The following is an 8736-nucleotide window of genomic DNA, read 5'->3' as shown; positions in this document are numbered from 1 at the left end:
ATAAAACACACACACATACACACCTAGTGTATGGGGCTGGCATGGCCAGGTGGTTAAGGCACTCGTAATCTGAGGGCCGCAGGTTCGAATCCCTGTCACAACAAAGATGCTTGCCCTTTAAACCGTGGTTAAAGAGTAGCCCAAGAGTTGGCGGTGGGTGGTGATAATAAGCTGCCTTCCCTCTAGTCTTACACTGCTAAATTAGGGACGGTAAGCGTAGATAGCACTCGTGTAGCTTTGCGCGAAATTCAAACCAAACGAAACTTTGTGTGTGTTCTTGCCACAGTAAAACGAATAAAATAAATAGTAATAAGAAAGATTTATGCCATTAATTACTTTAAAAGTATAAAAAACTTAATCTGTGGCTCAACATTATTTGTATTTTATTGTGTTTTTCACTTATTTCGCTCTTCCATGTTAAGTATTATAATTTAATTACCTCGCAACTTTGTTCTTAGTAGGTGCGGTTTGGGTTCTTTAATCTAAATAATTTTAATATTCCTGCAAATATGTATATATACACTAATTTGTAGAAATAACTGGCAACTTCACCTGTCCTACAGACGTACTTCACATGGTAAACAGCTACTAATTATTTACTACTTGTTAATAGGCACGCTAGCAGACATACGGTAATTTAATTGTTAACTTTGCCATGCACGAAACGAGTAACACGCATGCACGTGCGGTTGATCAATGATGGCGGTATCAATAGCATGCTACCACCTGTCGTACGGTTAAATTCGGAGTACTGTGAGTTGATACGAGATATTGTAAAGTCAACTTTTCAAACACAACGCCCTCTGTGATCAATATTTATTTAAAAAGAGCTTAGTTAGGTTTACCATAACTAGTTATTGCCATAATTTTTCTGTTTGTACCTCAGATTAATGTTTCGTAATAACTTTAGTCAGGATTATAATAATTCCAGTGACAGGTTTTACCATTCCTATAATTCAAGTATAATTTATCTAACTTTAGAAAGGGTTTCAATACGTTCCAGTTTCTCATAAGAAACAGTGACTGTACAGTAGATTTATGTCTTTTACTTGTTGACTAATGACAGAAATACAAGTCTACAACACCTGAGTAATGACAAAAATACAAGTCTACAACACCTGAGTAATGACAAAAATACAAGTCTACAACACCTGATCTATGAAATTACATATAAATCTACAAGACCTGAGTAATTACATAAAAACAAGTCTACAACACCTAAGTAATGACAGAAATACAAGTCTACAAGACATGAGTAATGACAGAAATATGGGTCTACAAGACGTGAGTAATGACATAAATACAAGTCTACAAGACCTGAGTAATGACAGAAATACACGTCTACAACATCTGAGTAATGACATAAATACAGGTCTACAAGACCTGAGTAATGACATAAATACAAGTTTACAAGACGTGAGTAATGACATAAATAGAAGTTTAAAAGACCTGAGTAATCACATAAATTCATGTTTACCTAACCTGAGTAATGACAGAAATACAAGTCTACAAAACCTGATCTATGAAATTACATATAAATCTACAAGACCTGAGTAATTACATAAAAACAAGTCTACAACACCTAAGTAATGACAGAAATACAAGTCTACAAGACATGAGTAATGACAGAAATATGGGTCTACAAGACGTGAGTAATGACATAAATACAAGTCTACAAGACCTGAGTAATGACAGAAATACACGTCTACAACATCAGAGTAATGACATAAATACAGGTCTACAAGACCTGAGTAATGACAGAAATACACGTCTACAACATCTGAGTAATGACATAAATACAGGTCTACAAGACCTGAGTAATGACATAAATACAAGTCCACACATGTGATTTCTTAACTCTACGTGACTTTATTTTTCAGAACCAATGTTAAAACTGTTTGTTTGTTAGTGAATTGTCAACGTTTTAGCCAAGATCGTCCATTTGTTTCGTATTCTACATTTACTTTAGTTACAACAAAACGTAATCATTGAAACGTTAACTTTGTGGTATATCTCACAGAAAATTATAAATGTTTCAACTTAAGTAGTATATCAGACGCTTTGTTTTGTAATACTTTAATGACACGTAAGAAGTTTAACTTTCAAGTTCCTGGAATGTTTCCACACCGTTTATTACCAGTGAATCATACTGAACAAACTGTATGTGTATATATTTATGATACCTTTTAGAGGAAAGATGAAAAAAACACACCAGTCAAATCACTATTTTCAATGTATAACGCTGAATTCCCAGGAGAAATTAGTAATTACAATACTTTGTTTAAATATAATTGGTGTAACTCTTACGTTATTGTCCTCTGGTGGATCAGAGTTGAGTCTAAAGGCTTAAAACTCTAAAATCAGGTTTCGATATCCGCGGGATGCTAAAGAAAGTAACTTATATTGTATCTCTGTGTTTAATAGCAAACAAATACCCGTTCAAATCATGAAACCGTAAGTGATATGGTGCATAAATTGGTTTTTTGGTTGTTGTTTTATCTACGTCGACGAAACATGAACCTCGTCATCAGTTGGTTTTTCTTTTTTCACTAGAAGGAACACGAACCTCGTCATCAGTTGGTTATATTTTATCGGTCGAAGGGACACGGGCCTCATCCTCAACTGGCTGTTTTTCTCAACGTCGATGGAATATGGTCGTCATCATCAGTTGGTTATACTTTCTCAATCGAAGGAGCACGGACCTCTTCACCAGTTTGTTGTTTTATCGACGTCGATGGAATATGGACCTCATCATCAGTTGTTTGTTTCTTTCATCGTCAAAGGGATATGGACCTCGTCATCAGTTGGCTGTTTGTTCAATGTCGATGGAATATGGACCTCATCATTAGTTGGTTATTTATTTCTACGTCAAAGGGATACGAACCTTAGTTGGTTATATTTTCTCAGTCGAAGGGACACGGCTCTCATTATCAGTTGGTTGGTTTTCGACGTCAATGGAACACGAACCTCATCACTGGTTTTTTTGTAAGTCAATAGCCCACGAACCTCAGTAGCAGTTCTGTATGGTTAGAGTTTAGAAAAAAAAACGTTTTGTCACTGTAAGCGAGACTTCTCTTGATGCTTGGTGAAAACTACCTATATAATCAAATCATTTAGAATGTGTTTGACATGACACTTAACAACCAGCTGCCTTGCAGACCTGGTTTAAATACGACTCGTGTTTAGTTTGAGTTAAGTAAATTATTAACTGGTTATCCCTTGAGCTCGTGCACATCCCAGTTCCTATTTATGAAAATGTTTTCTGAATTACTTTTACGAAAACAACCCTTTGAAGAGGCATCAACATTAAAACAATTGTTTTACACTCTTTATTGACAAATATATAAAAAAGAACTGTTAAACTCTCGGACATCAATGTTAATTACTTTTATATATATATATAACACATTCAGTCAGTGACGGTCCTTCTTCTGACCAGCAGGGGTTGAATATTTTATCCGGTTTTACTACAAAAAGATGATCTATTGTGGCAAAGCTGCGAAATTATCCTGATGCTGTGCCAAAGACCGAACCTCTCAGTGGTCAGTTTGTTTGTTTTTGAATTTCGCACAAAGCTACTCGAGGGCTATCTGTGCTAGCCGTCCGTAATTTAGCAGTGTAAGACTAGAGGGAAGACAGCTAGTCATCACCACCCACTGCCAACTCTTGGGCTACACTTTAACCAACAAACAGTGGGATTGACCGTCACATTATAACGCCCCAACGGATGAAAGGGCGAGCATATTTGGCGCGACGGGGATGCGAACTCGCGACCCTCAGATTACGAGTCGCACGCCTTAACGCGCTTGGCCATGCCGGGCCAACACAAGTTTGTGTGTGTATGTGTGTATGTGTGTTTTTCTTATAGCAAAGCCACATCGGGCTATCTGCTCAGCCCACTGAGGGGAATCGAACCCCTGATTTTAGCGTTGTAAATCCGGAGACATACCGCTGTACTAGCGGGGGGCTCTCAGTGGTCAGAGATAATAGGCAGTCAGAAGGATACACCGTACCAACCAATGCACACGATAAAGAAGTGACGAACTCACAGCTCAAAGTAATGGGAGAATTTTGTCGTATTGAACGGATTCAAACCCGGCTTACGGCTTTGAAATTCAGAATTCTACCATAGTCCGCCCGTGGTCTAATGATCTACAAAGAGCAGCGGTATGATTATTCCTGTCTGTAATATACAAAGAGAGGAAAATGTATAATAAAACGTAACAGATAATAACGACACAGCACTTACTTCATAACATACAAAAACACCAAGTCACTAAGTGCTCTACACGTATAAATAACATATTATTCCACTTTCTTCACCACACAGCCTCCAGTGTATGTCATGACTGTAATGTGCGCTATAACATTAATTTTCTTTCCAGTCAACGATAATAATACTTCTAACAGCTGATCCAACTTTACACACCGTATTTCGTAAAACTCAATGACAATAGAATCAGCTTTAAAGTGGAGTAACAATAATCAAAATAGGCCAGTGTTCTTACAAAACCAAAATGATTTATGAAAAATCTAGATTTTTCCACGTAAGCTGATTTTTAAACTAGAGGGAATTCTCAATAGCCGCGGCTTTAATTAGATCTCAAATCGGTTTAGAGTTGGAGCTATAAGCTAAACTTTTGTAAAAATATTACCTCCATGAATAGTCATTATGTTTATAGTTTAGGTAATGCTTACATATCGAGTAAGTTTTTCTCTTGAACCAATTAAAGTTATAAAGGAAAGATGTATATACTGGTGTTGTAATATGGCATCATTGCTTATACACTGTATATTTACAGATTAAAAGAATGAATAAAATATTTTTAACCTTTCGTGTTAGACTTAATAGTTTTCTTTACCTTGAATTTTAAAGCAGCTGAGAAGAATATGAATAAGGTCCAGCATGGCCAAGCGTGTTGAGGCGTGCGACTCGTAATGAGGGTCACGGGTTCGCATCTCTGTCGCGCCAAACATTCTCATCCTTTCAGCCGTGGGAGCGTTATAATGTGACGGTCAATCCCATTATTCGCTGGTAAAAGAGTAGCCCAAGAATTGGCGGTGGGTGGTGATGACTAGATGCCTCCCTCTAGTCTTACACTGCTAAATTAGGGACGGCTAGCACAGATAGCCCTCTAGTAGCTTTGTGCTAAATTCAAAAACAAACAAGAATACTACAATAAAATATTGTTTATTTCAGAAGTTAACGGAAAGCTACACGTGGACTATCTGCGCTAGCCGTCCCTAACTTGGCTAGATCGAGGTCGACAGCTACCACCGCCAACTAATAAAGTATTTTAAATCAAATAATGGGATTTAACTGTCACTCTTATAACGCATGTACGTCCTAAGATCCAGGGCGTTATTTTGCGTTAACGGGACGCGAACCATGTACTACTGGACTTACAGTCCGGCACGAAAGAATAAATTACAAAATGAATAAAATACGGTTATTTAGAATATATTTGATTAAAATACTGCCATCTCAGTGGTATAGCAGTATGTCTTCGGACTTACAACGTTAGAAACTGGATTTCGATACCAAACTTGCTCCCAGTGGTATAGTGGTATCGCTGCGAACTTACAACGTTAGAATCCGAGTTTCGAGACCCCTGGTGAACAGACCACAGGTATCCCATTGCGTAGCTTTGTGCTTAAATACAAACAACAGCAACACCAATTGTGGGCAGAGCACAAATAGCCCATGCTGTAGCTTTGTGCTTAACCAAAAATACACAATTATTAAAATACTAAGAAAACAATATTTGAGAAAAACTGAATAGCTGTTGACTTCTTGCGACACCTAGAGTACATATAATACAATATACATATCAATGTTTTCACAGAAATAACTGAATATGTAATATACACAAGTCGTTGTCATTTACATTATCAGTAAATCACTTTAAATGTATTTCAAGCTTCGCTATTAAGTTACCCCGCTATTAGAAACTGGCCTAGCGCTAATCCCAACCATTAAGACTAACATTCAACCTTTTAAAACGACTTTGAACCCGAAAGCAATTGAAACAATGAGAAGAACGTACCCAATATTAGTGTCAAAGTTCACACTGGCTTATAAACGTCCTTCTTCAACATCCTTCCAAATCAAAGGCTTGCAGAAACAAGTTTTAATATATTCCTCCTCGCCACACAGCACTGTTCAGGAGGCCCTTCAATCAATATAAGAACTCATCAGCTGAGATGGACACGATCAGAGACAAAAGTCTATCTAGCAAGATGATACTGTCTAGTGACACGTTGTGTGTGTTGGAAACAGCGCCAATCCAGGTCACTGAACTTAGTGATACCCTTTATGGGTAAAGGGTATGTCTTCTATAATGTAGCTATGCTTATAGTTGTATAAATTGCATGTCTTTACCAATGTGGACATACGTATTGTTGGGTAAAGAGTATTCCAATGTGGATATGCTTACTGTTGGGTAAAGAGTATACCTATTCCAATGTGGATATGCTTACTGTTGGGTAAAGAGTATACCTATTCCAATGTGGATATGCTTGTTGTTGGGTGAAGAGTATACTTATTCCAATGTGGATATGCTTGTTGTTGAGTAGAGTATACTTATTTCAATGTGGATATGCTTGTTGTTGGGTAAAGAGTATACTTATTCCAATGTGGATATGCTTGTTGTTGGGTAAAGAGTATACCTATTTCAATTGCACATATTCCATTTCCGATACACTTTTCATGGGCCTTTGAACTTTTGATAGACAGGATCCTCCGTGTAGCACGAAGATACAAAATTATCATAAATGGACAACTTCAGATGCGCGTCAGTTCTTGTATATATAACTTTATACCCCACCAAGGAGAGTTCCAAACATAATCACGTTGTTGTCCTCCATACTTCCTCTTTCATAGGACAATTCAAAGTGTATTACCATCAATGTTGTCTGTGAAACATGGCTGATTTTGATATTGTTGGTTGTTTGTACTTAAAGATTAGCAATAGTTGTTTTTTTAAAGCCATTTTTATTCAACTTTATTGTTTCCTGATAGACGCGCTGTCTTATGTCCTTAACCAGACTCATGTTTCATACTTCAATCAACCAACCCTCTTCCAGAACCACTTTTGTGTTGTTGTTTTTTTCTATAACAGGGCTTCCTTTTGTTTTCAATAAATTTCTCGTTTAGTGAACATATTTCCATTCTCAATACTTAGCAAGAATAACACAAAATACTTGAGTAAAATACTGACATGAAAAACGCATAGAAAAAGAAATGAATTCCACAATGAAAATATAAAATAAACAGATTCAGTTTGCGTCAAAAACAAAACGACGCCATTTTAAATAAGAGAACGAGCCTGTCTGAATTAGAAGGAAAGCAAAAAAAAGAGAAGGCGGTAAAGGGAAAACTAAATACTCTGCGTGACAACTCAACTGTAAACTCAACGGTAAGTTAATTTCAAACAGTACGTGTTTAAACAGACCGAATTACTGTAACCCTGTATATTGAATTATAAATAATATGATAAATGTCCGAAAGAAACATGCGTCCAGGTGTTTGTTTGTTTGTTTTTGAATTTCGCACAAAGCCACACGAGGGCTATCTGCGCTGGCCGTTTATAATTTAGCAGTGTAAGACTAGAGTGAAGGTAGCAAGTCATCATCATCCACCGCCAACTCTTGGGCTACTCTTTTACCAACGAATCGTGAGATTGACCATAACATTATAACACCACCATGGCTGAAAGGGTGGGCATGATTGGTAGGAGGGGGATCCGAACCCGCCACCCTCCGATTACGAGTCGAACGCCTTAACCACTTGGCCATACCGTCAAGTATTCAAGTACGCAACCCACAACTACCTCCTTTACAGGTTACTATTGAACACGGCATTATGAATATGATGAGAGTTCTTTACAGAGGAGAGTATATATAATATACAGTGTACAGGGATACTGAAAAAAACAACACCTGTATACATGCAATTCATGGGTCATACAATATGTAAACTGTACTACTTATATTTATTAGTTACATTTACATCTTGTGCTTTTGGATCTAATCTATCTGCTTGTTACAACATACTTGTACATTTCTGTAAAGGCTTGCCATATTTCGATTATATACACGCAGTAAATTCGCATTATACCCAATATTTATTATCCGAGGTCAGGATAATGGATGGACAGAATACATTCGATATAAAAAAAAATATTTACATTGTCCCTGAGATACTCTCGGAACAATATCTGAATGTACATTGGTCCGTATTCAAGGAATTACGTTCACGATAATTTTGAAGTGTGTTTTGTTTGTTTTATGAATTTTGCGCAATGCTACTCGAGGGCTATCTGCGCTAGTCGTCCATAATTTAGCAGTGTAAGACTAGAAGGAAGACAGCTAGTCATCACCACCAACCGCCAACTCTTGGGCTACTCTTTTACCAACAAATAGTGGGATTGACCTTCACGTTATAACACCCCCACGGCTGAAAGGGCGAGCATGTTTGGTGCGGCCGGGATTCCAACCCTCGACCCTTGGATTACGAGTCGAACGCCTTAACACGCTTGGCCACGCCGGGCCTTTGAAATGTGTCTGCACGAGATGTGAGAATCTTTCAGTCAATAGTACAAGTGTGTACAGATATTTTTATCAAGTCCCAAACTTGTTCTGACTCTGTCGTGACGGAGCGCTAGATGATGTTGGTGTAAATAATTCAACAATTGTTATCACACACTTTGTATGTCTCCTATTCAACAATTGTTA

General features: G+C 37.4%; 1 long non-coding RNA gene across 1 annotated transcript; it reads right to left on the bottom strand.

Annotated features, from left to right (window-relative positions):
* Positions 1–1868: 1868 nt before the first annotated feature.
* Positions 1869–7267, bottom strand: LOC143257279 (uncharacterized). The gene is made up of 3 exons (XR_013031779.1): positions 6048–7267; positions 4050–4183; positions 1869–3019 (listed from the first exon to the last, which is right to left on the bottom strand). It is a non-coding gene; the product is annotated as an uncharacterized LOC143257279 (long non-coding RNA).
* Between the last annotated feature and the right edge of the window lie 1469 nt (positions 7268–8736).

This window comes from Tachypleus tridentatus, chromosome 1, assembly GCF_004210375.1.
Source record: "Tachypleus tridentatus isolate NWPU-2018 chromosome 1, ASM421037v1, whole genome shotgun sequence".
In the NCBI taxonomy this organism is placed as follows: domain Eukaryota; kingdom Metazoa; phylum Arthropoda; class Merostomata; order Xiphosura; family Limulidae; genus Tachypleus; species Tachypleus tridentatus.
The sequence above is the reverse complement of the archived record's forward strand: the minus strand, read 5'-3'. Positions and strand labels throughout refer to the sequence as shown.